The following is a 27,317-nucleotide window of genomic DNA, read 5'->3' on the forward strand; positions in this document are numbered from 1 at the left end:
GCATGCCGCCTCCAGCGTTGGGTGCTCTTCCTGGCCACGTTCTACTTTGATATTGTCTACCGCACCTCTGAATGGCACGAAAACGCCGATTTTCTGTCCTGGCTGCCTGCCAGAGCAGACCGTGAGTTTGACGCCTCCCTCTTGGTTTGTTTCCATGTGGAACTGGACGTGAGCGCAGCTCTGAACGCACTTCCGTTGGATGCCGATGCAGGCCGGAGGACCACTGCTCAGGATCAGACACTGCAAGCTCTCCGCCACCAAATCGCTGCAGGTTGGCCGACCAGCCACCGTAACATCCGTGATGCGGAGGGGCAGCGTTTTGGGGATCATCAGCACAGTCCCTTTTTCCGCAATGGCGTCATCCTTTTGCATAGTGATTCGGATGTTCCCCGGATGGTCATACCACATGCATTGTGCTGCTGTGTCCTCGACCTCCTCCCCAGTGGCCATTGGGGCTCGTCCTCACCAGACAGCTGGCACACCGACACGTTTACTGGCGCGGTTTAGATAAAGACATTGCCTCCCTCATGTTGGAAAAAATTGTAAATTTGTGGTAAGGTCTTATAGGACCAAACTGCTGAGGTCATCAGTCCCTAAGCTTACGCACTACTTAATCTAACTTAAACTAACTTACGCAAGGACAATACACACCCAGGCCCGAGGGAACACTCGAACCTCCGACGGGGGGCGCCATAGGGGCTGTGACAAGGCGCCTCAAACTACGTGGCTGCCCCGCGTGGCGCGTCGTGTCGGCCTGCACCACATTCCAAACATGTCAGGCAGCACCTCTGTGCCAGTGGGAACGTCTCCACTTAGATTTCGCTGGGTCTTTTCATGGTTCCCAGTGGCTCACCATGATCAACTCCAGGTCTAAAAACCTTTACATATCCCGAATGATGAACACCACTTCTGCTGAGACTATCAGAATTCTCTGGCGCCTCTTTACCATGGAGGGACTCCCGAAAACGATCGTTATGGATAATGGGCCACAGTTTACTTCACCTGATATTATACAATTCTGTTCTGCCAATGGGATTTCCTTTGTCCATACTTCCCCATTTCACTCTACATCAAACGGATGGGCAGAATGGTTTGTGCAGATGTTCAAGACCAAGCTCGATAAGCTGCTGAGCTTATCAGCTGCTGGAGGAGGCCATTCTTTTTTTTTTTTTACTACATACCACACTGCCACCCATGCCGGTATATCTCCAGTGGAGATCCTTCATGGTAGACCATTCCACTCTCACTTATCTGTCCTCGTTCCTGAGACTTCTCACCCTCCTGTCCACACTCTTGGTGCACTCCTGCATTGGGCAGGAGGTCTGGGCGTGGATCTTCTCTCACCATGAGTACCCTGCGCACCTGCCATCATCACCAAGCTCTGTGGCCGGGAGATGGCGTCTCTCTGGTGGGAGGATAGTTCCACTGCCTGCTGGCACCTCAACCCGCTCTGCCCCTGTCTGGTAGACCATGATGCCGCAGGTAGATGGCAGTGCCTGTTGCCAGCCGCCCTGTGGCGGACCCTCCCTTCCACCTGCACCTCAGTTGATGTCTCTGCCACCAGCTCCCCGTGCTGCATCGGCACTTCCAGCCTGTGCCAGCCACGAACCTATAGATGCCAACCAGGATGCCCCTGTTCCTATGGATGTTTGTAGTGCTGTGCATTCTTTTTTCCGGGGGAGAAATGTCATAGCGGCCCCTTATCAGTTAGAGAGCCCGCACAACAGACAAGTGAGGTGGTCTGCCAATCTCCCTTCAAGAGCTCAGTTCGAAACATCGCCTGTGGATGTTAACAACAGACTCTCCGCATAAACACGGAAGGAACTACTTTGTGAAAATCCGTGTGCGAGAGATCCATCAATTGGAACCACGATGCTAATGGAACTACGTGTAGCACTCCGCCAAACTGGCGTTATAAGCATACCGGCAGAGTCATCCGGCAGCTCCGGCCAATACCTGCACCAGCTCTAGCTACTAATCGTAGCCTTCAGTAGAAAGTTGAATCTTTATAATTGTGTAGAGTAGTATTTTGCTTATTATTTTCTTTTCATTGTCTTGTACTCTTATCTGGTTTTGCCACCACAAGAATTGTTGTGCTTCTTGATGTTTTTGCGTTTTGGAAATTAGTGCACGCCAAGAAGGCGCTTTAGTTATAATGAAGTGTGTTCAAACTTGTTTCTGCTGACCGCAGTACACTACATTACCATTAATGCCCAAGAAATGTTGACTTGCACCCAATTCCTAGGCAAGAGAAACTGTTAGCTAAATTGGCTGGAGATCAGTATTTTTCAGAAGTTGATCTCACTGATACATATTTTCAGTTCTCTCTTGATTAGCCCATAAATCAGTTTTTAATTATTAATACGCCATTCGGCATGTACAGGTATAACAGATTGCCATCTGAGATCGCTAGTGTTCCTGCAGTTTTTCAGATGTACCTAGATCAGCTCAGCCACGGCTATCAAATTGCCTATTATTTAGATGATTTTTAGTTACGGCGGCCATGCGGAAGTAGCACTTGCGCAGTCCACGACTGTCATTTGAGCTGCTCCAAGCCAATGGTCTCTGGTATCGTCTCACCAAGTGTTGATTGTTCCAGCAAAGTCAACTATTTGGGCCACGTTTTAAGTAGAGATGGGCTTACACGCTCACAAGACTATGTGACCGACGTTATTAATTAGATAAATGCAACCTTTTCTGGGCAGAGTCAATTATTATGCCATGTTCATTCCAAATGCTGCTCATATTTCCCATCCCCTTAACCAGTTACGTAAAAAGGGTGCTTAATTTGTGTGGTCAGTGGCGTGTCAATAGGCGTTTGTGCAATTTAAAAAGCCTCTTAGGTTGGTCCCTTGTCTGGTGACATTCCAGCCGTGCCAGCTGTTAACCCTGGCCACAGATGGCCACAGATTTTGGTGCTGGTACTATCCTGTCGCATAAATTTGCCAACGATGTGGAACAGCCTAGCGAGTTTGCATCTACGACGTTAAACTCAGCAAAGCGAAAACATTCACAGATTGATGATTCAAATGGCACTGAGCGTTGTGGGACTTAACTTCTGAGGTCATCAGTCCCCTAGAACTTAGAACTACTTAAACCTAAATAACCTAAGGACATCACGCACATCCATGCCCGAGGCACGATTCGAACCTGCGACCGTAGCGGTCTCGCGGTTCTAGGCTGTAGCGCCTAGAACCGCTCGGCCACTCCGGCCGGCATTCACAGATTGAAAAAGAGGCATTGGCCAGCATGTGTGGTGTCCAGAAGTTCCGTGTGCACTTCTATGGTACCAAGATTCATCTGATTATGGACTACAAGCCCTGCTGTTGCTCTTTGGTCCTCATGCAAAACTTCCCGACAAAGCGAAACAATGGCTGCAGCGGAGGGCGTTGTTTCTTATTAACTATATTTATGACATCTGTTACAGAACTGCCACTCAGCACTCTAAAGCCAGTGCCCTGTCTTTTTTGCCATGTAGCTCTGATGCCGATTTTGACGGATATGAAAGGCTCCGTTTTGCCTTGGACACGAACTCGTAGCACACCCATAACGAGTTTCGTATTATGATGGGCGACAGAGTGGCCGAGATGAACCAGGACCCAATCCTTTGCTGGATGTTGTCCACGGTGCGGAGAGACTGACCTACACATTTTACTAAAAGACCCAGATTCAGAGTGACGTAGTTGCTTTCTCCTCAGGCACAGACTTAATGTTGCACACTGGGGTATGTGCCGAACGAAAGCAGTGGCGCGGCATCATCTGTATTGTTCGGGCACAGACGACGCCATTGAACATACCGTCCACATCTGCTATGCCTGTGCACACAACGAGTCATTCAAAGCACAGCGTTTTATCTCATGGCCCTGTCCCCACCACTCATGGCGTAAAGTACATGTAGATTTCACCGGCCTTTTCCAGGGAGCGGTGTGGTTGTTGGTAATTGATACCCATTCAATTTTCCCATATGTGTCTAAGCCTTATCAATTATCTTTGCTTTAGGAGGAGCCCCAGCTACACTGATTTCCGACAATGGCCCACAATTTACGACTTCGGCGTTTCAGGATTTTTGTAGACGTAATGGTATCAAACACCTGACTGCCACCCTGTTTCACCTGGCATCCAATTCGAAAGACGAGCAGTTGGTCATGACGTTTGAGTTGCAGGTAAAAGAACTCTTGATGTGAACCAACTGAATGGATGCACTCACCAACTTCCTGGCCATTTACCATTATACCCCTGCCAATGGACGTAGCCTGGCCGATATTTTGCACAGACGTCGACTGTGTACCCTGTTTGATCTCCTGCATCCAGTGACGTGGGCTCCACACCCCCACAACCCGCTATATTATCGGGTCGGCTCTCATTTGTAGGGCCGCACATTCTGCCAAAATCATGGGTTGGCAACAGGTGGCAGCAAATGCTCGAGGTGGCGGTCAGACAGGAGTAGCCGGTCCATCACCACTATCAACTGCTCCCACAGCATTTGTGCCACTCCTAACTCCTCCTTGGGCACTGATGGTGCAGCACCGTTGTGCTCATCACAAAACCATACTACCCTGTGAGCTTGCTTTTTCCCCTCGACCCTCTGTTATAGTTCAAAGCATCGACGGGAAGTAGGCACTGACAAGAGATATGAGCCAGAGGTGGTGGATACACTTGCTCCTACAGCACTGCTGCGCCCACATGTAGTAAGCGTTGCTTCACGCAGTGGAGAATGACAAAACAGAGGCACACCGGCGACCGAAGCATTGCGAAGTAAGCAGGCACAGATAGCCTTGCTGACAGCAGCAGTCTACCAACAGGCTGACACAAGAACGCACACAGACCAAGCGCTGAGCGAAGCCTGGAGAGTGCTAAGTAAGGGGAAGTGAGGCCAGCACGCTAAGTTACGCTGCAATATACTGCGGGAGTAATAACAAAAAGCTACCACAGAGGGTAAAAAAGTTCTCCTGCCGCATATAAATAGTGGAGCGCAGCAGCAACAGATAGAAGCCATTAGGGAGCAGTTCGGATCTGAGGACGGACGTGGTCCGTGTCCGAATGTTCAATCTTCGTAGATGACGATGCCGGAAGTCTGTTCCAGCTCGCAGGAGTCATCCATTCGCCGCCAGATGTCAACTTCAGCTCTGGAGGTCAGCCCGAGTTCAGTCGGTACTATGGCTGACTAACTACAGCGAGAACTTCCAGCAGGACTGGCCGCAGCGCGGTCTTGGTCACAGGCGCCGCCAGGGGCTGACGCCCGGACTTCACGGCAACCCTGCCCCACGGCGCATGGTCCGTCCATGACGGTACCTCGCGGACATCGCGACTGACAGCTTCCCAGCCGCTGGTGCAACAGGCGTCGGAAGCTGGCCCCACGGCGCGTGGTCCGTCCATGACGGGACCTCGCGGACATCGCAACTGACGGCTTCCTAGTCGCCGGTGCAGCAGGCATCCGCAGCTGACCTCACGGCGACGCTGCTCCATGGTCGTTCCCGTACTGGGGCGCCGAGCGGCGACGAGTTCATCTCAACCACAGAGCATCCTGGCTTCAGCAGAGCGCTGGTGGCCTGAGGCTCCCGAGTGCGATCAGCGGCACGTGTGGCGCGCATTGTCGAAGAATCTACACAGCAGCAGCCAAGCAGAGGGATCTGCAGGGCTGGGCAGCGACGACGAGGGAGAAATTGTATAGAAAGTTCAATAAATAATTGTAAAACTCCACGCCGTCTCAGTCTTTGGCGCAGCCACTATGTCTGCTGCTAACAAGTGGTGCAGAAGTCGTAACAAGTGGTGTCAAGTGCACCCACGCCACGACTTTGACTAGCACGGTGCAAATAGGGTGAGTCCAGCAACTGCCTTCTCTCTATGTTTTCTGTGTAGCTAGACATGTCGAGGGTAATGGTAAGGGATGTGAGAGTGTCATTTGAAAGGCCTAGCAGCACTGTAGACTTATCGCAGTTTCGTGGGAATGATAGTCACGTTAACTTAGTACTATCTAAATGTGTAGTGTGTGGATTGACAGGTCACGTCGCTCCTTGCAATAAATTTGTACCTGGCACTTGTGATGTGTGTGGCTTCAATGGTCATGTAACAGGGCAATGTGGTAAGTCTAGATGGCTTGCCATTAGACGTGCTAGGAATTAACTTGCTTCTGGGTAATACAATTTTATTTTTTTGAGGTGAGGTATACCACACAGAAAATGCCAGAGACACCTGCAACCAGGAAAAGTGATCCCGTAGTCGCATTGACGGAGCAAGTTAAGAAACTGATTGAAGAAAATAAGTTGCAAAAGCAGCACATGCAGAGGATGGAGCAACAATTGTTGCAAAATACGCAATCAGGCTCGGGAAGCGATAGTGTAGAATGCAAGGGTACTGCCTTTTCCAGTGTGGCAGATTGTTCAGCAGCAGTCTGCGACGGCTCACCTGAAGATGACTGGCAGGTGCCCAGTTGAAATATCGTGCGAAGTATTGAACGGCGACCGGCTGCAAGCCCGAAATTTGTTTGAACAGTCAATTCGCCGGGAAAATTTTAAAATTCACATCGATGGGAACTTGTTCTCAATGGGTACAGCCGTTGCAAATGTTTCAGAGTCGCAAGGTGCACCGATAGCTAAGGTGATACCAATTAAACTGCGTACAAGTGTATGAAAGGTGATTTCGTGTGACAAAGTACAAACAGGTACAGGGAAGTTGATCTGGGTACCGGTGGACGTCGATGTGCCACAGCAGGGGTTATTCTTGGTAGAGCCACTACCGAGTAATGAGATTTTAGACGAAAAGCATTGCTTTATTCGTAGGAGTGTACATGGGTAACGGACATAAGCGGGCAGTTTATGATTCCGGTGAGTTTAGATAACTTCGGACGGGATTATGTCGATCTGCCGAAGGGATTAGTAATAGCCACAGTAGAGTTAATGGATGAAGAGGACATCGATAGTTCGAGGCTAGACTATGATGTAAAGCAAATCGTCAGCACGTCTGCACTTCGTGACAAGGTAAATCATTTGAGAGGAAATGATCGTTCGGGTATGGAAGCATTATTACTAAAGTATAAAGCATTGTTTGAAGCACAGGGTACGTTACCTGCTACACCAATAACACAGCTTCGTATTCCAACAGGGAATCACGCTCCGGTGTATCGTAAGCCATACAGACTACAGAAACAATTACAACCAGTAGTAGAGCAATTAATAGAGCAACAACTGGAAGATGGGTAATCCAGCACAGTAATAGTCCTTGGTCTAGTAGCGTGGCCCTAGTTCCGAAAAAGACACCAGACGGGTTGAAAAAATTTCGCTTTTGTTACGATTACAGAGATTTGAATGAACGGACAGTGGCGGATGTATATCCGATTCCGAATATTATAGAAACGTTGGATAACCTAGGGCAGTGTAAATTTTTCTCCACTATGGATTTGCGAAGCGGTTATCACCAGATTGAAGTATGTCTGGAGGACAGGCCAAAAACAGCATTTACGACGCATTGTGGTCACTTCGAGTATAAAAGAATGCCGTTTGGACTAAAAAACGCTCCAGCAACATTTAAGAGGTTGTTGGATGGAGTCCTTCACGGGATGAAACCGAAAAAATGCATGGTGTATCTGGATGACATACATAGTTTTTTCAAGATAAATAGAGCAGCATGTGATACGGTTAGAGGAGGCGTTTATAAGATTAGAGGCAGCACGGCTAACATTCAGTTTGGACAAATGCCATTTTGCGCAAGCACAAGTAAATTATCACAGGTATGTTATCAGTCAGGACAGGGTATGGACAGATCCTCGTCTCACTTCTGCAGTACGAGATTTTCCGGTTCCGCAAACGGTAAAACAACTGCAATCGTATATTGGTCTTGCGAGCTATTAGCGAAAATTCGTACAGGGGTTTGCAGAAATAGCAAGGCCACTTACTGAGTTCCTAAGAAAAGGTGTTACCTTCCAGTGGACGTCAGAGTGCGGGAAAGCATTTCAAGAGTTGAAATGGATACTGACATCAGATCCAGTTTTGAAGTTTCCAGACTTTCCGAAGGAGTTTATACTACAATGTGACGTGTCTAATCACGTTCTTGGGGTTGTAATTCGGCAAGAAATTGATAGCAAAAAACATCCGATAGCATTCGCGTCTCGTCACTTTAACAAAGTGGAACAAAATTACTCCACGACGGAGAAGGAATTGTTAGCGGTAATATACAGGATTTCGTACTTTCGATGTTATCTGTACGGTAGAAGGTTTAAGGATGTGACGGATCATTCAGCTCTGAAATGGTTATTAGGTCTGAAAGACCCAGCGATTAGACTAGTGAGATGGGCGCTGAAACTCAGTGAGTTCGATTATGAGGTGATACACAAGCCAGGTGTGAAACATGTCAATGCTGACGCATTGAGCAGGAAAGTGGCAGTATTACAAGTAACAGGGTTGACTGAAGATGAGTGGAAAAGGGCACAAGCCGTGGATAGTGACTGCCAATTGTTCAGAAAGCAACCACAGTTCCTAGAACAGGACGGGGTACTTTGCAGGTCGACGAAATGCGGCCCACGCTTCGTCGTACAAGCAGCGTTAAGATCTGAAGTTTTGCAACAGGCGCATGACCATTTTCTTTCAGGACATTGCGGGAGAAGAGCTACGGATAGGCGGATAGCGGAGAAGTTTTGGTGGAGGACACGACGTCAAGACATGGACGAGTACATCAGGAATTCTGTGCCATGCGCACAGCGTCTCGACTTGAGCGATCAAAAGATTCCGGTTCAAAGATTACCAGAGGCAGACAGACCTTTCCAACAAATCGGAATTGATGTATTAGGCCCATTTGATAAGAGTGCAGCAGGGAATAAGTATGTGTTAACAGTGATTGACCACTTTTCTAGGTATTTAGTCATGGTCGCATTACCAGATCAGAAAGCAAGTACGGTGGCACAAGCTTTAGTTAATAATTGGTTACTCAGGTATGGGATACCTCAGTCCTTAATCTCGGATCGAGGTACTAATTTCACGTCTGATCTGATGAAGCAACTGTGTTAGTTACTGAAGATAAAGAAACTACGGACTAGTCCATTTCATCCCTAAGCAAGCGAATGAACGGAGAGAGTGCATCGTACGATCGCTAAGATGTTGAGTCACTATGTAAATAGTCAACACACCGACTGGGATGTGTACTTGCAATTCGTAACCAGTGCATGTAATAGTAAGGTACATACGTTGACAGGATTGTCACCATATGAAGTGGTGTATGGGCGGAAGATGCCATCACTTTTTGACACGTTTCGTCCAAGGCTGGGAGCGGAGGGCGAGCATGTAAGGCAATTTGTGAAAACCATTAAGGAAGTATGGCAGAGAGTTAGACGAGCTAACACGAAAGCGTTGGAACGACAAGAACAGATGGGAGGTACAACGAGGAAGTTGCCACAGTACAGAGTAGGCCAATGGGTGCCACTAGCTAATCCGTATGTTCCAAAAGGGAGAACCCAGAAGTTTACAAACAAGTTCCATGGACTGTACCAGGTAGTGGAAATGACATCACCTGTCAATGTAAAATTAATATTGCCTATCAAGACAACGGTGGTTCACGTTAATTGAGTTAAGCCCTTCCAGGGGGTAGTAGATCCGTGTATATGTACTTCTCCTTCTGGCAGAAAGAGAAAAGAAGCGCCAGAAGCAGACAGTAAACCGGGTATTAAGTATAAGTTCGAGGGATGTGTAGTTAGCAGTAATTATCATGTGTGTATTATTTTTGTTCACGGACTAGGGTTATTTTATTGGTATTAAGGGGTAGTGATGGGAGTTTTTTCCTTCTCTCTCCATTCTGTAGGTGACGCAGGATGGGGTACAAGTGGACAGTATGGGCATAGTTCTCTGTCAGCTGACACAAGCTGGCCATGTACACCAGAAAAATTCAGACAGAGTCTGAAGCAGGCAGACGGAGAGTTTCCAGAGGGGGTAGAGCACGTAGTGCCGATAACTGAAGCGAGTGTGTCACTTTTTTATCATATGTCTAGGATTAAGGTAACAACGGATCTAGTTAAGATGTATATAGAGATTAGATTTTCTTTAACTAGTGTGGGGAGACAGTATCACTGTTACACAGTGTATCCATATCTGGTCAGATGGGAGCGCATGGGGAAGGGCGTACAGTTCAGGACACAGGAGGTTTTATTACTTTCTAAGGGGGGGGGGATACTCATGCTACTATGTCGAGTTTAGAGTTGAGTAGATGTCTAACAGAGTCAGTTTCCATTTGTCCATCACGGGTTGTTTTCACAGGCAAGGGTTCATGTGAGATCCAGTTGTTTGGGGCAGAAGTAGAAGCTTCGGAGTGTCGGACAATAATAGTGAAGCCTACACCACATCTTCAGCAAGTTGGGAGGCAATTGTTATATTCAGTATTCGCTACGGAGAGGATATCAGCCGAGTGTCATGACAATGGAAATTGAACAGCAACCACAGAGATGGAATTATGGGACAGTGGTTTGCTAATCACGGGACAAATTTGAAATAGTAGGGGATCTTTTCAGCTTGCCAGCGACAGTCACGTTGACTGGCCAGATGCGTCATTCAGCATCGCTCCAGGAGAAAATTTGACGTTTATTAACAACAGCTTGGATGCTACACTATTGCAAACGATAGATAAACTAGTAGATTTGGAGAAAGATCAAATTTCAAGGCATGTGGAGGAGTACGATACCAGGCAGAAATGTAGCATAGTGACCATTGGTATTTCAACCAGTACTATTACCATGTTGATTGCATTTATCAGTGTGGTATATATGTTATTAAAACGGAGGATTCAGCATGTTAATGCAAGACCCCTCCATAAGTTTCCTGTAGAATGGATTACCTGTCAGGGCAACCTGGATGTATACAGGGTGTTACAAAAAGATACGGCCAAACTTTCAGGAGACATTCCTCACACACAAATAAAGAAAAGATGTTATGTGGACATATGTCCGGAAACGCTTAATTCCATGTTAGAGCTCATTTTAGTTTCGTCAGTGTGCACTGTACTCTTTGTGTGCTTCGTGTATGTGGTGTCTCTTGCGAGTGCGGCAGCATCTACAGGGTGTTACAAAAAGGTACGGCCAAACTTTCAGGAAACATTCCTCACAAACAAACAAAGAAAATATGTTACGTGGACATGTGTCCGGAAACGCTTACTTTTCATGTTAGAGCTCATTTTATTACTTCTCTTCAAATCACATTAATCATGGAATGGAAACACACAGCAACAGAACATTTGCACTGAAATGAGGATTGACACATTGTTGGATGAACCATTCGCAGAAGTGTACCCGTGGAGGCCAATCAGCTGCTGATAGTGCCTGCACACGCTGTACATGGTACGGCAACAACTGGTTCTCCCGTAGCACTCTCCATACAGTGACGTGGTCAACGTTACTTTGTACAGCAGCAACTTCTCTGACGCTGACATTAGGGTTATCGTCAACTGCACGAAGAATTGCCTCGTCCATTGCAGGTGTCCTCGTCGTTCTAGGTCTTCCCCAGTCGCGAGTCATAGGCTGGAATGTTCCGTGCTCCCTAAGACGCCGATCAATTGCTTCGAACGTCTTCCTGTCGGAACACCTTCGTTCTGGAAATCTGTCTCGATACAAACGTACCGCGCCACGGCTATTGCCCCGTGCTAATCCATGCATCAAATGGGCATCTGCCAACTCCGCAATTGCAAACATTGCACTGACTGCAAAACCACGTTCGTGATGAACACTAACCTGTTGATGCTACGTACTGATGTGCTTGGTGCTAGTACTGTAGAGCAATGAGTTGCATGTCAACACAAGCACCGAAGTCAACATCACCTTCCTTCAATTGGGCCAACTGGCAGTCAATCGAGAAAGTACAGTACATACTGATGAAACTAAAACGAGCTCTAACATGGAAATTAAGCGTTTCCGGACACATGTCCACATAACATCTTTTCTTTATTTGTGTGTGAGGAGTGTTTCCTGAAAGTTTGGCCATACCTTTTTGTAACACCCTGTATAGGGAAGAAGTAGAATATAGGATAGAACTAAAGTTAACGTATAGGGTAAATTCGGGGACGAATTTAATTTTTAGGAGGAGACAGTGTTGTGGCCACATGTAGTAAACGTTGCTTGACGCAGTGGAGAATGGCAAAACAGAGGCACGCCAGTGACCGAGGCATTGCAGAATAGGCAGGCACAGATAGCCTTGCTGGCAGCAGCAGTCTACCAACAGGCTGACGCAAGAACTCACACAGACCGAGCGCCGAGCGAAGCCTGGAGAAAGCTGAGTAAGGGGAAGTGAGGCCAGCATGCTAAGTTACACTGCAATATACAACGGGAGTAATAACAAAAAGCTACAACCGAGAATAAGTCCTCCTGGCGGATATAAATAGTGGAGCGCAGGCAGCAACAGACAGAAGCCATTAGGAAGCAATTCGGATCTGAGGATGGATGTGGTCCATGTCTGAATGTTCGATCTTTGTAGGTGACGATTCCGGAAGTCTGTTCCAGCTTGCAGGAGTCATCCATTCCCCGCCAGATGTCAACTTCAGCTCTGGAGGTCGGCCCGAGTTCGGTCGGCACCATGGCTGACTAACTACAGCAAGAACTTCCAGCAGGACCGGCCGCAGCGCGGTCTTCGTCACAGGTGCCGCCAGGGCCTGACACCCAGACTTCATGGTAACTCAGCCCCACGGTGCGTGGTCCATCCATGACGGGACCTCTCGGACATCGCGACTGACGGCTTCCCAGCCGCCGGTGCAGCAGGCGTCGGCAGCTGGCCTCATGATGCATGGTCCATTCATGACAGGACCTCGCAGACATTGCAACTGACGGCTTCCAAGCTGCCGGTGCAGCAGTTGTCAGCAGCTGACATCACGGTGACAAGGCTCCATGGGCGTGCCCGTACTGGGGCGCCGAGCGGCGACGAGTTCATCTCAACCACAGAGCATCCTGGCTTCAGCGGAGCACTGGTGGCCTGAGGCTCCCGAGTGCGATCAGCGGCACGTGTGGCGCGCATTGTCGAAGAATCTAGACAGCAGCAGCCAAGCAGAGGGATCCGCAGGGCTGGGCAGCGACGACGAGGGAGAAGTTGTAAAGAAAGTTCAATAAATAATTGTAAAACTCCATGCCGTCTCAGTCTTTGGCGCAGCCACTGTGTCTGCTGCTAACAGGTGGTGCAGAAGTCGTAATAGCACAGTGCACAGCTCTTATCCCTACCACCAGTGCTGCGCACTTCGAATGATCATGGGACCACACGTGCTTCCAGGTCAGGTGTCAATGGAGATTGACCTGTTCGTGCCAACTCCGTCACATGTGATAGCCACTTCCACGCTGTATAATCGAAGTTGCGCCCCAGAGGTTATTACTGGATCTCAATTCATGCAGAAAATATCACTTTCCACTCTGGATGTGCTGCTCAAGCCGTTGGTGGGGATGCCAGTTTCGCCATTCCCCATCCTCAACACAGTCAGCATAGGTCTAGCCATTTCTAGCCCTATGTGCCGATTAAAGGGAGGAGTTTTGTATCCAAAAGTGATTCAAGACACACGCATCATGTGGTGCCACCCAGTGGTGACTCTTCGCTGCTGAGTCTGTGGCCCTAGCTTCTGGAGCGGCTCGCCCGTTGCTGTGTTTAACTGTTCACTTTGTTCCACTGCGTAGCCAAATTGACTTAGTTTCTTTCCAGTCTCGAGTGGTTACCGATTTGTAAATTTGTATTGTTACACTGACATTGCTACATTCCAGACTTGTGAGTGTTTAGTTCATTTCATGAACTCAGTCACTTGCTGACTTACAGGAACATGTGTTTCTTTCCCTGCGGTTTGGTGTACCCACCGGAGCAAGAAACAATAGAGATTGTACATACGCCATGTAGGACAGAAAAGTCTGTTCTGTCAGATATGCCCAACAGAACAGATACCACACTGTTGGCTCATACAGCAGGCGTAAATATCAAATTTCGATGCAAATACCGACGCCAGCCGCAATCGGACATCGAAATAATTGACAGCAGAAGCTACTGTACCTGAATCAGATTAACAAAGTGATTGACCGCTAGCCGTCTAGCTGTTTACAGGGCTGCTACCATGGCAACAGCCACTCAGAGAACGTGCTTGGTCTCACCTTCTGTTCCGTTCACCTTTGTCAAATCTCTCTGCTACTGCAGATGGGGTCTACTGTAGCGACTTGCAGACGACGATCACGGGCGGTAGCGCAAACAGTTGTTGTGCGCTTTGTTGTGTTCTTTATTTCTCTGTGTGGTGAGTTTATCTTGCGCCACAGAATTTCTGAAGCTTGTATAAGTGTGCAAAAAATGTGGCTGCTAAGCAGAAAGTTCAGCGATCTGATCACGTTTTGTGTCGTCAGACATTTGAGTTTGTGTGCTTGGTACGGAATACTTTGATGAGAGACAATGGTGCAACTCTATTGCCTCTAATAAAGATACATAAAAATACTGTTGTCAGAGTTTGTAAGGAGTAATATTTGCACATGGGAAAGGACCTGGTTCATCTTAACTGCGGTCACCCTGTGAAAAGAGGACACAACCAGGAGTAACAAACTTGGACTTTTCTCATCAATATGCTTGCGCCGCCACATACACGGATATTGCGAGAAAAAGAACATCCAACTATATACAAACCGTGTGAGGTGCAGTTACTTAGTGGCAGCAAGACGTCTTTGTTTTTCGGTAGAAAAAAGTTAATGGGAGGAAAATTGTAATGGAGATAGTTGACATCGTAGCGTCGCTTTGTCGATTTTTAAGAAATATCGTTGAAGTGCCATTTTAAGACATTGTGTGGCTCGATGAAACCTGGACAGATGAAAGCATATGTGGAAGCTCTGCTGTCCCGGTGGAAAAGGGCGCAAGAATTATTGTCTTGCTTGATGGGACTGCATCTGGTTTCGTGCCTAAGCGTCTCCTCGCTTAAGATCAGAACTTTGTCAACAAGTGTCTATGAATTTGTGTTTTTTAGTGGCGGTAGTGAAGCCACAGGGTGGTCATTCTGAATTTGTATCAATTTGTCACTCAGTAATTGTGGCTTATTTAGTGTGTTCTGAACCACAAGTCCACATGTGCAGTTTCATAGCTACAGCCAAGGATGGCACGCAAAGATACGTTTCGTTGTGATTAATAAGATATTACTTATTCATAGTGTTCTGATTAACTGTATTATTACTAGCCACCTCAGTGTCCAAGAAGTCGGACACAACACTTATAGCGTAATACCAGACAGGTGTGTACGATTTTGTCCTGCCTGGGCGCACATAGGTTTGTCTGCCTGTGTGCACATAACTGTGCTCTATCTGGCCGCCTGCAGCCATAACCAACTGAACAATTGCTGCAGATGGGGGTTAACTGGTGCCCTGATAACCTTCAAAATGATCACTATAGCGAATTTTATAATACGTATTTCAAAGTTGTAATGCAGTGACACGGCACAAACAACTGCTCAACATACACCCACATGAAAGCAAGTATCATGGAACATTTAAACAGAGTGATAAAAAGCCATATATGAATCCTCCTGATTCATACAAACAGCTATATATTTTCCCACGAATAACTGCTCAGTATAACCAAAGTAAACACCATATGACTAAAAGCAGTTTTGTTACGAGGCTGTGATTGCTCCTGAAGCCTTTAATAAAAGAACAGTTCGTCATTTATAACATAAAATGAAATGTACTGATGTTCACGGAAATGAGGTTCTAAAAACTATATACAGGGTGGCGCACGAAATGTGTTACCAATCGTTTCTTTCACAATTTACGACGCACATTAAATATCCCACTGGGATCACTACAGCAGTACCAGCAGAGCTTGGAAAAACAAATAAGTTAGGAAATGACATGTGATTCACGATTCTGTCGCTAGGAGACTAGTAAACAGCAATGGCTAACAATGGAAGACTGACGACACAGCAACGATCGGCAATTGTATTACTTTTTCATGAAACTATAAGCCTTGTTGTGATTCAGAGGCGTTTTCGACAACAGTTTAATATACAATGGGTCCCTTGCAAGAAGACCATCCACAGGTTGTACGATAAATTTGTACAGGAAGGAACAGTATTGGAAGCGAAGCGACCTCTGCCTAAGCCTGTTTGTTCGCCGGAGAATATTGAAGCGGTACGAGTTGCTGTACAGAGAAGTCCCGGGAAATCGTGTAGAAAGGCATTCTTAAAAGCGACCTCCATATGTGTCCACACAAGATGACCTGTGCACAGAAGCTCACTGAAGAACACAAGCAGCAGAGACTGTTTTTTCAATGGGCGGAGGATAGGGAAGAAACTCTCAACAACGTTTGGTTTTCAGTCGAGGCGCATTTTCATTTAGACAGTGTGGTTAACAAACAAAATGTACGCTTTTGGGCCACTGAAAACCCACAAGTGCTTCATGAACGACAACATTATGCTCCGAGGATTACAGCTTGGGCAGCAATTTCCAGTCACGGACTTACTGGACCCTTTTTCTTTGAAGAAACTGTGAACAGCGAGCGTTATTTGAGGATGCTTCGCAATAGCTTCATTCCACAGCTTCTTGCCCTTCAACACGCAGTGGTTCATGCAAGATGGAGCAAGGTCACATACTGCAAACACTATGTTGGAGTTTTTACACGAGCATTTCGACATGCGGATTATTTCACTCAGGTTTCCAAGTCGCTTCAATGCTGGACAAAATTGGCCCTCAAATAGTCCAGACCTCAGTCCATGTGACTTTTTCTTTGGAGGTACCTGAAGGAAAAAATTTTCCCGAAACGTCCACGTGATTTAATGGAGCTCAGAAGACATATTCTTAAAGCTTGCAGTGAAATTACGGAAGACATGTGCTGTAGGGTAATCACTAACTTCCGTGTTCGTTTGAAGGAAGTTAGGAAACGAAATGGTGGACATATTGAGCATGCACTGAGTTAGAACAAACCTCCATGGACGGCTCTTCATTGTAGTATATGTTCCTTTCAGATTGTATTGACAATAAAGTTTATATTCAAAAACAAAATGGTAACACATTTCATGCACCACACTGTACAATCATATTAATATGAGGTATCCATGCAAACAGAAGTTTAATGTAGGTTATTTGGTAGGTATCTCAAAGTATAATATGGTGTTTGAGAAATGTTAGTTTCTGAACTACTCAACAGAAATATTTGCAGTTTCCACAGTGCAGAGAACAAACCATGGAACTCACATTTGAAAAGGTGGTGAAGAGGAAGGAATTACTGAGAGTTTACACACAGAATAAGTACAGATAATCTCTGGACCAAATGTATTTCTTATAGAGTGTATCATAAGACATCGAGGGAGCAGGGCTTCAGTTATATAGTTTGGTTTCTCATCACTGCACAACCGTTAGGTGAACACACATGATTTGATACGTAACGGGGTGCACGAACCTCACACCATGCAGCAGAGCGGTAGGAGGCACATTAGAGGCGGTAGTGGTATTTTCGATATGCTGCCAGTGCTATTATAGTTTGGTTTCTCATCACTGCACAACCGTTAGGTGAACACACATGATTTGATACGTAACGGGGTGCACGAACCTCACACCATGCAGCAGAGCGGTAGGAGGCACATTAGAGGCGGTAGTGGTATTTTCGATATGCTGCCAGTGCTATTGCATATGGCTTCATAATTACAACTACTGTGGACGGGGGGCAAAGCTTGAACTTGAAAAATGAACAGTGCATAGTGATCAGAGGATTAATCTATTGGATGAGGTGTACAAGCAACACAGTATTGCATATGCTGCAAATAAGGCTTGGCAGAACCTCACATTGCCATTGAATTTTAGCTGATGAAGTTAGACAAATAGACAGAAAAAGAGACATAAGAGTAGGGCATCACACTGCATCATTTGCAATCAGTAACACAATGAGACGAGGCTTCGATTTGATTTGGGAGTAATATCCAGGAGGATATGAATGCTGCTTGTCATATGCTGAAGATGACAAAGAAAAAACCTATAAAATGTTTAAAAGTTGCATTCAATCAGTGCTGTCAGCAGCCAAAAGAGCACGATAGGAGGAGGAAACAGAAGGTGAAGGAGAAGAAGAAACAAAAGATGAAGTAGATCAATTAACCCCTCAAACCGGGAGCCCGAGTACGTACTCGCACGCTGTGAATGTCCGCTCTGGCAGCATCCCGACCACGTACTCACCAGTTGCAGTCTTGGAGGTAAAACTGTATTGCTCTGGCATCTGTTGACGACAGTCAATACTACTTCGTCAGCTAACTACAGACATATCTGTGCTGGTTTGCTTCGTAGATCTTTGTCACAAATTGAGGCAATCGGGAGAAATAACGTGTTGTGTCTTACAGTCCAAGCCAAGGTTACTAAATAATAAGGTTGGGCAGTAAGCGCTCTGCTCTGCCATTGGCTGGCCTAGTGACGTCAGCGTGGAAGCAAGCGCTCACAAGCAGACGACACGGCATGCGCGTTTACGTCAAGTTTTTGGCGGAAGATTTTGTTTATACCAGAAATGAGATGTCTAAACTGCTTTTCTGCTGCTAAAATATTACAGTTAAAACTGATGAGTTATATTCTTTCGCAGCTTATGCCTCACACATCGGTAAAATGTCATATCACAACCACACTGACACACACTTGAAATTCGAAACCTCGGATCAAATAAATCAGAAACTATTCATTTAATCGCATTGAAATGAATTTACTTAAGAGCTCGAAGTTGCACACACTTGTTTGTAAGAACAGCATTCCTTCTTTCTAAAGCCGCTATAGTATTCATCAAAGTAACTTTATCTGTGTCTGAAAAAAAAAACTGTCATCTGTACATGTGCTCTTATTATGATGTTTCTTATTTGGTGACAGCTTTTCCAGAGTTTCCAGAGATTTCTTATGTAGTTCTCGTTTCTTATACCGTTTGGTTCTATCTTCTGTTGCGGGTGACACATTGACAGTCGCACTACTGCACGGCAAATTGCGCGAAGGAACTGCATCTGGCTTGAGCATTCTTTTTCGGAACAAATTAAGCAATTCAGACTGTAAATCCCTTAAGTAATCTGTTTCTGCGAAATGGCGAGAACATATTCTTGCATGCGCAACATTTACACTGTCTTTCCTACAACATTTCGACAACCATAGTTTTTGTAATGTTTCATTACGCGGGAAACTGTGATACATTACGTCAGTTCCCTTTGTGCTCCAGTTGCAGGAAAAACAGCCCGTTACAGCACAGCCTGGCATTGTAAAAATCAATTTTCTCACTCACTTGTAGATTCTCCAATAAGAATTTCACAGGACGAACAATAAACTATAGAGCTGGCGAAGACAATGTTGATTCCGCTGTCCACTATCGCTAACTATTTCAGTTCGGAATCAAACATCAATTACAGCAAAAACCGTTAACACTCCCGAATTCCGAAAATGGTTCAAATGGTTCTGAGCACTATGGGACTTAACATCTGTGGTCATCAGTCCCCTAAAACTTAGAACTACTTAAACCTAACTAACCTAAGGACATCACACACATCCATGCCCGAGGCAGGATTCGAACCTGCGACCGTAGCAGTCGCGCGGTTCCGGACTGCGCGCCTAGAACCGTTAGACCACCGCGGCCGGCACCGAATTCCGCATGTTTCCGCTGTTGACTGAGTACCTCAGAAGAAAGAACTCAATCAAAATACTCCTTCAAACACAAAACAACACAAGAAAAACAATCACACACAATTCGAACTGTGTACTGTTTGGCACAGCTGCTTCCACCGTGACGTCATACGCACAACTGAGAAAACACGTTGCTTTCTGCGCATAGCTTTCTGCGCCCCCCTGGTCGAAGCGACACTCTCGAACACAAAACGATGCAGCCAAACACTTTGCGTGGTCCAACTTCAGAGCAAATTCTCGCAATTCTCAAATAACCGACGAATGGGTTAGATAGTAAAAACGACAGCGGGAGTGATCTAGATGTTGACGATGAAAGTGATTTTGACTGTCTGGAAGAAACACCCGAAAGAAGTGAAGAAGAAACGGCGGACAGTGACGATGACATCGAACAAGGTGCACCAGCGAAATGCACACGGAATGAAGAAGACTGGAAATAGCAAGAAGTTGACGCTCTTATGTCTCTTTGAAAACACCATTCGTTGGTAAATGTGTACCTGTGATACAGGTAAATTCTGCAGCTGAAGCTTTCAAGCTGTATTTCGGTAAACCATTCTAGAAACAATCGTGTGTGAAACTAATCGTTACGCTGCAGATTGTATACAAAAACAGATTGTTCTACAACCTTGTTCTACTGACAAAGATGAGCTTTATATGTTTTTCGCACTGCAGATGTTGATGGGAATTATTCAGAAGCCATTCATAAAGTCGTATTTCAGCAAGCATCCGCTTTTAAACACGCCGATTTTTTTACCAGAGTATACAACAAGACAGGTTTGATCACACAATGAAGGCTTTCACGACTGGATGGTACTGTTGTTGATACAGGGTGTCCAGAAAAGGACTCCCTGATTTCAAAATGTCTCGAAAACAAAGATCGATAGAGGAATGCAGTAAACGGTATGTTTATTTTGAAAGCTGTAAGAAGTTTATACAGCAGTTTGAAGTAATAGTTAGAAAAGCTGCTAACAGATGGCGCTGTAATCGCCATACGTAATGCCTATAGTTCAATTCTTTTATCTTGGCGGCTCGCGCATGCCCGCCCAGACGCGGGAGATTGCTGCGTTGCCAGTTGCACACGACGCACGCGCCAATAGAAGCAGCGCCGTAGTATGGCATAGTTCGCAAGCTTAGGTTTAGGGGGGAGCGCACATTTCATGAAGTAAAGCCACCACGGCCGCATTAACCCTTTCGCTGCTACAAAGACGTGCTCCCTGCATTCCGCGCTGTGCGCGATTTTGTCACTGCACAGCTCGCCTGTGTAGACACATCGTATTCCGACTGCTTTGACACTCTTATCATTCGATTCCACAAAAACTATTTGGCCGAAAAATTAGATTTTTACACATCTTCTTGACTGATACCTTCCCCCATAAATGAGTTAATTTTGTTTCGATGTTCAACGCAGTTATTATGCAGCATTAAATATAGTAAACCATTGCACGAAATTTTGAAGAGTTTGCAGAGGTAAAAGTCCATAGAGTATACTTTCCGTATGGTCGATTTTAGTTGTCACAATGTTGAGAATGAAATGTGGACAAGATACTTAAATTTCATATAAAATTTACTGTACAACAATATCTCATTTAAGTACCACATAGGTGTCGTATGCAACATTGAGAAATATTCCGTCTTTCACGACTGTAACAAAAGTTTTATTTACACTGAGGACGTTTGGCTTTATTTTAAAGCACTTCAATCAATCAAAAGGAAGTAGACAAAATACATTAAACAAAACTGTGGACCTACAAAAACATTAGGACTTGAATATACCGTCTATCAGTGAAGTGCTCTGAGCTATGTCAAATATAATTTTTGTGTGTGGCACACAAAAAAACATCACTTATTTGCGAAAACACTGATCAGCCAACACAAACGTTGAATATTGTGTTACCGCAGCACAAAACTACGAAAGGTGACTTGGCAATGGAGGAGACAAAATACTGTCCACTGAAGATGCTTCAAAAGAGAGAAACGCGTCTGGTCTAAATAAGTCGCTTATTACAGTTGCAGAAGAGGAATATATTTCAGTACCATTGGTAAAATTGCGACTGTGGAACAAAAACAAGAAAGAGAACATGAGTACCATTGTGTATGTGCCATACCTTTCATTGATTGATGTGCCAAACGCGTCCGGTGTAAATAAAACTTTTATTACAGTCGCGAAAGACGGAATATTTCTCAATATTACATACGACACCTTTGTGGTACTTAAATTAAATGAGATATTGTTATACAGTAAATTTTATATGAAATTTAGGTATCTTGTCCACATTTCATTCTCAACATTGTGGCAACTAAAATCGACCATACGGAAAGTATACGCTATGGACTTCTACCTCTGCAAACTCTTCAAAATTTCGTGCAATGGTTTACTACATTTAATGCTGCATAATAACTGTGTTGAATATCGAAAGTGGCCGAGCGTTTCTAGGCGCTACAGTCTGGAGCCGCGCGACCGTTACGGTCGCAGGTTCGAATCCTCCCTCGGGCATAGATGTGTGTGATGTCCTTAGGTTGGTTAGGTTTAAGTAGTTCGAAGTTCTAGGGGACTAATGACCTCAGAAGTTTAGTCTCATAGTGCTCAGAGCCATTTGAACCATTTTTTGAACATCGAAATAAAATTAAGTCACATATGGGGGGAAGGTATCAGTCAAGAAGACGTGTAAAAATCAAATTTTTGGGTCAAATAGTTTTTGTGAAATCGAATGATAAGTGTGTCAAGGAAGTGGGAACACCATGTGTCTGCACAGGCGAGCAGTGCAGTGATGACAAAATCGCGCACAGCGCGGAATGCGGGGAGCACGTGTCTGCAGCAGCGAAAGGGTTAATGAAGAGACAAAGCACTAGAAATTTCAAAAAATTGCATTCAAACGAATATAATTCGTTAAGTAAGGCACTTCGATACTGTTTTTAAATAATGAAAATATTAAGCATCACACAAGATTTGAATTCATAACCTTTAACCGTTACGCTAACGCAGCTCGTCTTACTACAGAGCGCCATTAGGACTCTAACATGTCACGCAAAATATTGACAAACACTGTTGGTATGACTATGAATTATTCACGTTTCGTCGAAGTACAATAGGAAATAAACAATTACCGCTATTCTTTATTGCGAAAAAGCGGTTTGTGAGATTGATACAAACACCTTTCCTTGCTATCGCCTGAACTAGGAGTCTTATTGCTTGTTTGGTTTAATTAATTAATAGAATATGAAGCAATTGGTATAAAGAATGCTTTTTCCAAACTTTCTATAAAAGAAAGTCTGCTATCAAGACATTGCTTTTGTTCTATTACTTTATTTAGGACTGAACGTTTGTAAAACTGAAGACTCTCGTCCATGCTCTGCACTGCAGTCGAGATCTGGCAACGTCGTTCTCTGTTCATTGGCTGACTGTGTGTTGTGACGTCAGATGCACAGAACGAACCTAAACTCGGCCGCCAACATAAATGACACGCACTTTAGTATAAATGGTGATCCGAATCCCCGAGCGATCAGTTCCACTATTGAAACGTGAAATGAGGTTAGCGTACCAAAGGAAGAGATTAAAACCATGTACTCCATTGAACAACGCGTTTTTCTGGTGCTAGAGTACCACAGGTTAGAAGAGAGTCCCACGGCAACAAAGCAAAGTTTTCAAGCACGATTTAATGTTCCAAAAGGACCCGATGCGAAAACCATTCGTATGCTCTTCGCAAAATTTCAACAACAGGCAGTGTAACTGATGATCTAGTGGGGCATGTTGGCCGCAAGCAAACCGCAGATACGCCTGAAAATATCGCCACAGTTTCTGGAATTATTCAGCGAAATCCAATGTCATCCGTCCGTAGAATTGCATCTGAGACTGGTTTGAAGCGTTCCAGCACGCAGAAAATACTGAGAAAGAGCCTACACATGTTTCCATTCAAAATTCAAACGCACCAGGCCATACCCGTACGAGCTGTGCAACAAAGGGTTGCCTTTGCTAATCAGAGGCTCACAATGATTGATAGTGAATGATTTGAAGTTGGCTGCATCTGGTTTAAAGATGAAGCACACTTCCACCTGAATTGATACGTGAATAAGCAGAACTGGCGATTTTGGTGTTCCGAAAAGCCATATTGGTGTGAAGCGAAACCCCTATATTCTCCTAAAGTTACTGTGTGGGCTGCAGTATGCAGCAGAGGCATTATTGGCTCTTTTTTCATTCGAGAAACGGTCACTGGTGCACGTTACGTTGCAATTTTGGAACAATTTGTCGCCACACAGCAAGCGTTAGAGGATCGACCAGGTACTGAATGGTTTATGCAAGATGGAGCCCGACCACATCGGACCGAACAAGTGTTCCGCTTTCTTGAGGAATACTTCGGGAATCGAGTCATTGCTTTGGAATATCCCAAATTTACTGGTTCAGGCATGGATTGGCCACCATATTCGCCGGATTTGACTCCCTGTGACTTTTTTTTTGTGGGGCACAGTGAAAGACATGGTCTACCCAAAGCATCCCGCCACGCTGGACGAGCTTAAATCGGCGATCTCTGTGGCATGTGAATCCATTTCAGTTGAGACACTACGAAATGTGATGGCGAATTTCATTCTTCGTTTGCACCGCCTTTGTAGTGCCAATGGTGAACATTTTCAAAACATTGTGATGTGATTGTTTGCAAAGATTGTTTTCATACGATTATTTCACTTGTGTATGCTGATATGAGCTGTACAGCGTACAGCGCCATCTGTTAGCAGCTTTTGTAACTATTATTTCAAACTGCTGTATGAACTTCTTACAGCTTTCGCAATAAACATACCGTTTACTGCATTCCTCTATCGATCTTTGTTTTCGAGATATTTAATTTTGAAATCAGGGAGCCCTTTTCTGGATACCCTGTAATTTTTCCGGGTTATATGACCGTGGTTCATGGAACTCTTCTATTCCTAACGTTTCGTCCAATACTACGTTGGACATTCTCAGAGGTATGGCTGGTCCTGTTGAGCCCTGCCAACTGACGAGTCGGGCGTCGGAGAGCGGCCTAAATACCGAGGAAAGTGGGCGTGGTCTAGCTTGCACATAGTAGCAGAGAGAAAACCAGTCAAAGATAAAATGTAACCATCGATAATAGTCCGTCATAGATAAAAAATCACTTATCGATTCTGTAACGCCACTGTTCGTAAACATGAATGGACAGTGGCGTTACAGAATCGATAAGTGATTTTTATCTATGACGGACTATTATCGATAGTTACATTTTATCTTTGACTAGTTTTCTCTCTGCTACTATGTGCAAGCAAGACCACGCCTACTTTCCTTGGTATTTAGGCCGCTCTCCGACACCCGACTCGTTGCGCAAACATCAGCACTGCAACCCAATAACACTACACACACGCCCAATACGTTTCCGCGAGAAGGTCAAATACCTCGGTGTCTGGCTGGACAGGAAACTACTCTGGGGGGACCACATTCAACACGTGACCAACAAAGCTAACGCGAGGCTCAAACAATTCTACCCGATGCTTAACAGGCGTAGCATACTGAACAGGAGGGTGTCTAGGTCCATGTACATGACACTTATTCGACCTCTGATGACGTACGCAGCCCCTTTCTGGGGAAACGCTGCACCAACTCGCCTGCGCCGTCTGCAGCTCATACAGAACAAAGTACTCAAAATCATAACCTAAGCTCCGCGCTACACACGCATCGCGGACCTTGACCGGGAATACCGACTAGATACTATCTTGCAGGTATTCCAAAAACTCTCCGCACGACTGTACAATAACACGAGACACTAGTGCAAACTGTTTATCCTTTCGATGGGTAACTACGACCACAACCATAGATGGAAGCATAACAGACCAAAAACACTACTGGCTAGGAACTAAACATCTATGGCCCATAGAACGCTAACACGACAGTACTGGCGAGCCCCTGCAACACAGTTATTACTGGCAACCCCAGATGTTTGACCAGCCGAAAAACAGGCAACCGCAGGGAAACTGTACTGTATACAGCACGCAAACCAACCACACACCACCTACACCATCTGTGAGCCGATCTATGACCGATCGCCCACTAATGTACAACGACCTTGAACTGTTGCAGGGACGCAGCAACTGCAGCAAGCACCGCAACGAGCTCCAACAACGACAAAGGTAACGATGCACGATACCTCGAACTAACATAACCACACCTTGCATGCACTGTCGCAGATAGCAAGCCGCTACGGCCCTTACTACCCGTCCTACTGTCGCGGAGGTTTTTTTCCCTTGGTGCTTGCCTTGGCACTTTTTTTCCTCTGCTCTTACAACCGCTACCCTTCGATCGCTTTCGTCCACTTTCTATCTCCTGGTGGACCATGTTTATGAGTAATCTTACCCAGACGCATGGACAACATCACAGCCCGCATCCTGTGACTCCTGATTCAAAGACTAATATGTTATATGGAGGTGACAGTAGAACTTTTGGCTTGGTCACCACGTTGGTGTGGGCGTGGAGGGGCCCCATCCTTTGTTGCCCGACTCGTCAGTCGGCAGGACTCAACAGGACCAGCCTTACCTCTGAGGATGTCCTATGTAGTATTGGACTAAACGTTAGGAATAGAAGAATTCCATGGACCATGGCCATATAACCCGGAAGAATTATCAACAACAAGACAGGTTTGAACTACTTTGCAGATTCCTTCATTTTGTAAACAATGAAGAACTGAATACCTTTGACAGCAATAAGAAATTATTAAAGTTGGGTTCGTCATTCAGCACTTGAATGATACGTTTAGAAATACATACAACATGGGAGAAAACATTTCTGTTGATGAATCTCTCACGTTATGGAAAGGGCGGCTGCGATAAAAACCTATCTACCTCTAAAATCAGGAAAGTTTGGTATAAAGTACTATGAGATCTGCGAATCATCCACAGGTTATTTATGGCACTTTATTATTTATGCAGGAATTTCCACAGAAATAGAAAAGAAATTTCCTTCTGCAGATACCCTGAAAACCAGTCAGATTGTTGTGAAGCTTGTTGAGCCTCTTTCCAACTTAGGCCACACACTCTGGATGGACAATTATTGTAAAAGCGTCCTTTTGTGCCACTTTTTGAAGGAAAGAGGTATGAATGTAGCTTCAACTGAATATGAAGAATGTACCTGATGCCTTGAGACGTGCAAAACTAAAGAAAGGTGAACTCGTAGCATATCATTCACACAGCGTAATGGTACTGAAACGGATGGATAAAAAGCAGGTTGCCTTTATTTCTACATTTCATAATGATGATGTTGTTACGGCAACCAAAAGGGGCAACGAGCTAAGAAAGCCTAAGTGCATAAAAGAGTTCAATGGCTCTGAGCACTATGGAACTGAACATCTGAGGTCATCAGTCACCGCATAAAAGAGAAGAAACGCATATAAATTTCAGGCTTCTGCTCGTAACACAACTGCTGGAAATTCACGGGAAGAATAACTTCAACTCAATGTGGGCGACCTTCAAAAGCTCCTGTGCCTGAATAGCTCACAGCAAGGCATTTTATTGAGAAGATCCGACCCACAGAGAAGAAGAGTAAGCCTACAAAGAGATGTGGAGTCTGCTGCAAGAAGACGGGGAAACGTAAGGAAACATTGTGTAGTGCAAGGACTGTGGTGTAGGACTTTGTTTCAACGATTGTTTCAAAATTTACCACACTCAAAATTCATTTTAAGTGACATTGTTTGTTTTAATCGTAATAAATATTTATTGATACCAATTACTGAAATTTTCG

The 27,317-nt window shown here is 45.2% G+C and overlaps 1 pseudogene; it reads left to right on the forward strand.

Moving 5' to 3' along the window:
* The first annotated feature begins 1,473 nt into the window (after positions 1–1,473).
* LOC124709982 lies at positions 1,474–27,257 on the forward strand (annotated as a pseudogene).
* The last annotated feature ends 60 nt before the right edge of the window (positions 27,258–27,317 follow it).

Source organism: Schistocerca piceifrons, chromosome 1, assembly GCF_021461385.2.
Source record: "Schistocerca piceifrons isolate TAMUIC-IGC-003096 chromosome 1, iqSchPice1.1, whole genome shotgun sequence".
Lineage (NCBI taxonomy): Eukaryota > Metazoa > Arthropoda > Insecta > Orthoptera > Acrididae > Schistocerca > Schistocerca piceifrons.